Here is a 6665-nt window from a genome sequence, read left to right on the forward strand (position 1 = left end):
CAGCCACAACTACTTCTCCAGCAATAACCTCCAACACTAAGAATACTCCAGTCACCTCGTCATCAATATCACCACCACCACTATCACCATCAATCCTAGAATCCCTCACCCCTAATCACCGCTCACCACCACTGACAAATCCTCGCACTCCCTCACACCCTCACCCCGTACTTTCTACCGAAGACTTGCGCCTCGGAGAACCCAAGAGGAGCCATCGAAGAAACATCCACTAACAAGTACCGTGATTAACATAGTTCCCGAGACTCGTTAGTGGAGGCCTGTCCTTGGGCTGGAGGGGGTGGCGGCGTGGAAGACGGTAGAGGAGGAGGCTGTGGGGATGGGAGCGGAGGTGAAGGAGGTTGTGGGGGTGGTAGTGGGATGACGGTGGGTGGAGGGGTGTTGGGGGTGGAGGAAGTGGCGTTCGGCAGCCGGGAGGAACCTCATCTGCATCTCTATGAAGGCCATGAATCAGCCAGCCTTTTATCGCCGCGTGTGCCGACTGTCGCAGGAGCCAGCCCTGTGCCGGCGCGGGGAGGACGTAATCAGGGAGTTTGTTCGGCCTGTGTCGGGTGAGGCGCGGCTCTGCGGGGCGCGGGGCCAATGGCTGCTGGGGACATGGCGCCCCCGGCTGCCGGCGAGGAGGAGGGAGTGTTGTGGCTTTGTTGTTGTTGTTGTTGTTGTTGTTGTTTTTATTATTATTATTATTATTATTATTATTATTATTATTATTATTATTATTATTATTATTATTATTATTATTATTATTATTATTATTATTATTATTATTATTATTATTATTATTATTATTAATAATAATAATAATAATAATAATAATAATAATGTTGTTGTTGTTGTTGTTGTTGTTGTTGTTGTTGTTGTTGTTGTAGATTTCATTATGCGCTTTGGTTGGAGGAAAAATGCGCTTTCGTGACTTTTTATGGGGTGTCTGCGCTTTGGAACCACCCCCTCGCGCTTTAGTATCGCAACACTGCGCTTTAGTACCGCGTTGCGCTTTCGCACCCACCCTCAGATTTGATGTGTTGCGACCTGCACTTCAGTATCGTTTTGTCGAGGTTCCAGCTACTATTTTCAGCGAGCCAATCACAAGCCGAGAAATTGTTGCAGCGCTGTTCCTGCCACGCGGTGGCCGCCATTACGCCTTCTTCATGCATATCTTCAGCAGTAAAAACTATGGTAAGTCACCCATAATTACTGTGTATTCGTAGTGATAGAATGAAGATGAACTCATAGGAGATGGTAAAGGTAAAGTGGGTGCATACGCAGTGGCTGCGCATAGCTGCGGTGCCCATCTCCGTCCCATTAGCCCTTGGAGCCTGTGGTGGGTAAGAACCCGCTATCCCGGGACACAGGGCTGGTATGACATCCGGGATATCCACAGTTTACCTTCCCCAGGTTTCCCCAGGTACCCATTTATCGACCAACCCGAAAGGGATGATGAACAGCTGGGTGGGCTGTGCGCCGACTGCCCAGGCCGGGATTCGAACCCGGGCCCGCATATTCGTAGCCAGACATGCTGACCACTGCACCACGGAGGCGCTTGGAGGAGATGAACATGACGATAATTCAGGATTTAGATTGTCGGTTAGCTCCCATGACCGTCATTGTACTGAATAAGCCACCGCATGTCACGCTTCCCCTGCAGGCATGCTTTCATAATAGTAAAACCAACGCAACCACACAGGAGATGGACATGTAGAGAATATAAATGTTGGTTCCCATGACAGTCATTTGTACCGTCCACGCCACTCAAGTATCACAGCATTGTACCTTAGTTTCCTAGCTCTATGGGCGTGGAGGTAGCTCCCCCACCTTGTTAAGGCCTTTCAAGCAAGTATGAAGAAGTTAAATGTTTTAAAATAGGGTAGCACCAATCTGCAGGTATGCCAGTCCATTATTAGTAGGGTCAATTAGTAGCGTTAAGGGATATATGACTGAACTATGTACCTTATGCAGAAATAATTATATATGGCCTGAGTTTATTGGTGCTAGGAGTAATACTTGAAGTGTGTAGTCACTGTAGTGATTAAAAGGAAATTGTTAAATTGATAACAAGGAAGGAAGGCAGGGAGGGAAGATGTGTTAGGGGTTAGTCTTGGAAATGGTAAAGGAATATAGAGCTGATTTGAAGAATGAGATAAACTCCATAGCAACAACCTGATCAGGCAGGGAATTCTCCAGACTGATAGACCTAAGTGAGTTTGAGCAACCTTGTACCTGTGTTCAGTGTTTCATGGCCCCCTATAATTTTACTATGCCTGGTGCCCACACAAATAAAAATTAAATAAATAAACAACTGTCCTCTCCATGGTGTCCCTTTATTATAACCAATGCCACTGCCCATCTAGCTCTATGTCCCACAGTGTGTGAAGACAGCCTTTATAAACAGTTTAAAAGGTATAGATAGATAAGTTCGTTCACTTATGTTCCCCTCACCCTAAAACCCCACTTATCCAACAGGGAGCTTCTTAGTGATAGAGAGGGAAACAGTTATGAAGTAGTGGGTCAAGGGGAAGGAGCCCCTCCCTTGTATGTAATAGCTCATTTTTACTGTAGATGGATAACAAATTTTTATAGGGTTGTGCTATTCTACAATTAATTATAGTTCAGGTTTGGTTTCATCATTTGTGTTGTGTTTTATGTCAAATTAATTCCTTCTTTATTTACAGGTTACTGGGACAAACAGCTTGACTGATTTGTTGACCAAGACTGTTTGTAGTTTGGGCTTTGTTCAACCATAAACAAAGGATGGCTGAACAACTATGTCCCCTGGATCTTTCAACTAAACCTCTTTCAGGTTTAGCCATGAAGCTGTTTAAAGTGCACCTTATAACATGCCGAAGACTGTTATAAAGGTGAGTATGATTTGCATTATTGTCTTAGTACATTCTACACAAATATTTTTTTATACTAAAAGTCTATTTCCACTCAAACTATCTGATGCCTCAGAAGATACTCATAAGAATTAAATTTTCTCAATGGAGCTCCTGCCAGAAAACTACAGAAATAAATAGGAGATGAGCACTCTAGTGTTGACCCAAAGGGTATCCCAAGACCCAAAACTCTGAAAATGCTTACCTCTACTACTCCTGTGCATTAAATTGCTTTCCAATCCTCCTAAGAGCAATTTACATGTATTTATGATAGTCTAAAATTTATTTTCTTCCTTGATAAGCTCACCACTCTCTGAGAGAACATGAGGTATCCTACAGTCTCGGGGCAACTCCTTTTCCCTTCCTGGACCTGCAGGTCTAAGTGTAGGTCTACGCTGCCACCTCTCTGATGCCTTGTCCTGATAGATACTTGTAAACACATGGGTTTTATCTTTTGTAATATTCAAATTTTGTCAATGAACCTGCTGGAACTCAAACTTGGTGTGCAGGAATGGGAGGTGAGCACTCTAGAGTCAACCCAGAGGGTAGCCCTAAGCCCAAGGCTCTGGAAATGCTTATCTTTACTACTGTGTATTATAATTTTATTGCTACTAAAAGACAAAGCGTTGTACACCTCCATTTTTTAACAAGCAAAATTTTATTAATACTCTTTTGGACAGGCCTCTTCCATGTTGTGGATTTAGAGCAAAACCTCTTAAAGACATAGTAGGCAGGCTGAAGGTTGTTAGCCTTTAGACTACTCTCAACATCCTCAGCAAAAGTTCCCTGGTATACCTCTCCTTATCCTTTCGTAGAAGTGACACAGTGGCACACTCCTGTTTCAGCTGAGTTTTCCTGCTACTCAGACAGCACAAATTTTCTCAACCATTTTCACTAATCTTTCTGGTTCTCTTTGCCTTCAAAAAGCCCATCTTACAGCATCACATAGTACTCTGACATATACCTACCCTAAGCATGATACAATCTTTTTCCATATTAACTGTAAATTGCTGAAGTTGTAGGTCTCCCCAACCTAAAGCCAAACTGACCATAGTCAATTTTAAATTATCTTTTTCTGTATTTGTATTACTTATTTTGTTGCAGTCAGAAATATTTATTCCCATTATTATCATAGTTAGTAATGATAATGAAAAAAATATTATTAATACCGTACAGCTTCTAGCATTTAAACACAACATAACATTTTTATAAATTTATTATGCCTGACTCTGTTAGCTGTTAACACTTAGAATTTATCCTTTCATTAACACAATTGAACTCTTGAGTTATTATAGCATAATTTCTCTTAATTTACAAATATTTCCTCCCATACTTTAAGTTCTTGGGTTTAAAATTTTCTGCATTATATATATATATATATATATATATATATATATATATATATATATATATATATATATATATATATATATATATATATATATATATATATATATATATATATATATATATATATATATATATATATGGTAAAATTTTCATATGGATGTATTATTTTTAATAGTTTCAAAGGATGTGCATTGTTTTTACCACACAATTAAATGCAATCTTATCCAGAAAAACCATGAAACTAACCTAAATAAAATTTGCAGGTATCAATGAAGTCAAGATCCCATTCCTGCGAGCCACACAGTGACAAAATAAATGACCACAGGACATATCTCCCAAGCCAGCATGTGGAGGTAAATGAATAATTAGATGTTGCTGAGTCCAGGCCCCTCACTGACAGGGAATCAATATATAATTTGAAAATAAAATTACTTTATAATCAAGCTTGCTTAGTGGTTAGCACTTCATAGTTACTAAGCCATGAGTGCAGGTTCAAGTCCCAGATTTGTTAGTGGGTTCATTCTCATTAAGGCACAATGCTCAAGTATGCAGATGACCACTCTTCAGCTATCTACACTTGCAACTTCCTGGAGTTCCTTGAGCTTAATGAATGTGACTCTTTCCCATTGCTGCCAAAACCAACTATGCGAATCACATAATATTTTATGGTTATTTGACTAATTTATACCATCTCTAGATTTCCTTTATTACTCACACTTAAAAAGTAAAACTTGAGGGCTTAAACTCCTTTAACGTAATTTAATTTTCATGCATTAAAACAGGGAATCAATATATAATTTGAAAATAAAATCACTTTATAATCAATCTTGCTTAGTAGTTAGCACTTGATAGCTACTGTTACCATAGTTACCAAAGCTTCATTTAAACAATAGCCTTCTAATATATTGCACCTCATTTACAATTTTACAATGTAAGTATAATTATAGTTCCATAATTATACTTGAATTATTTATAATTATGCTCCTATGTGTAATTATACTTGATTTTATTAAGTTTTTGAAATAATATACCCAACCATCACACCAATCACTGGACAGGTTTTGCTCTTTCAGTATGTCCTATTTCATACCCTGATTCAAATGTGACTTTACATGACTAATCAGAATTATGCCGCAGGTGGAGGTAAATGTTGAAGAGCTAGCTCCACCTGAGGCCTCTGCTGCTACCCTTGAAACAGTCTATCAACCTGAAGAAACTTTTCTCCCAATTGAAGACCCGAAGCCCCAGGAGATTATTCTAAATGTTGAGAACTCGGCAGAGGTCTTGCCTTGTGATGGATTAGTAGATGTACTTTCCCTAACAGTAAAAAAGCAGAGGGAAAAATCTAATTGCCCAGCATGCAAAAAAAAACTAGTTCACCTGCCTCGCCACCTAGTGAGAGTACATGGATGGTCCACAGATAGAGCTAAAAAAATATCATGCATCATGGGAACAAGAAAATACAGAGGGCTCTTTACAAGAAAAGTTAGGAAAACGTGTACAGTCAAGAACTGCTATGCACAGGTTACTCGATTGGGTCAGCACATGAAGAGGGTGCATGGGATATGCCTCCAACCTGAAGCATTCTATTCCCAAGCCTCATCTGAGAACACCCCACTAGAAAATACCGAATTTGAGTTACAAGATAAAGTAAAGCAAAGATTGAGTTCTGGTACAGGCAGTACAGATGAAGAAGAGATAGACTACACAGACAATAGTGATGTTGTTAGTACATATTGGAAAGAAATACCTTAACTATGAAATTTTTTTGAAAGGTCCTGCTGGAGGGTCACTAGAAATGAAAACAATATCATATAACATAGGCAGGTTGAAAATAGTGATAGCAGATCTAGAGGCAAATAATGTACAAGAACTGCTGGTGGAAGAAAAACTTTGGAAGTACTTTGGTAAGAAAAAAACTGAAAAAGACTGGAAATCACAAACAATAATAACATACCTCGCTAGTCTGAAAAAGTTCTTTGCATACGTTTCAAAGAAGAGAAAGGAAACCCTTTCTCTGAATCTGAGGTCACAGATGCAGAACACCTATGCAACATTATGCCTGGGTGGTCCCGTAGCTATTACAAAATGTGTGGAGAGGAAAAAAGGTGTAAGAGAAAAGAACAAGAGCAGTTGTTGTTAAATAGTGATAAATTAGATAAATTCTATTCATCAGAAGAATATAAAGGAGCAGTGAAAATAATAGAACAACTTGATGACAAATATGTACCAAAAAGAAATGACATTTCATTGGTAAGGAATATTTTGATATTTATGGGACTAATAAAAAATGCAAAAAGAGGAGGTGTTTTTGCAGAGCTACGGGTCAGTGAATTTCTCCAAAGAGAACGCATTGAAGACCGCGTGGTCATCAGCATTGGAAAACATAAAACAAGTTTCACTCATGATGAAGCAAACCTGGTC

At 39.3% G+C, this 6665-nt stretch overlaps 1 long non-coding RNA gene across 1 annotated transcript; it reads left to right on the forward strand.

Annotated features, from left to right (window-relative positions):
• Window positions 1-848: 848 nt before the first annotated feature.
• Window positions 849-5985, forward strand: LOC127003738 (uncharacterized). Its single transcript, XR_007757374.1, has 4 exons — window positions 849-1194; window positions 2688-2873; window positions 4505-4594; window positions 5379-5985. It is a non-coding gene; the product is annotated as an uncharacterized LOC127003738 (long non-coding RNA).
• The last annotated feature ends 680 nt before the right edge of the window (window positions 5986-6665 follow it).

This window comes from Eriocheir sinensis, chromosome 26 (assembly GCF_024679095.1).
Source record: "Eriocheir sinensis breed Jianghai 21 chromosome 26, ASM2467909v1, whole genome shotgun sequence".
NCBI classification, from domain to species: domain Eukaryota; kingdom Metazoa; phylum Arthropoda; class Malacostraca; order Decapoda; family Varunidae; genus Eriocheir; species Eriocheir sinensis.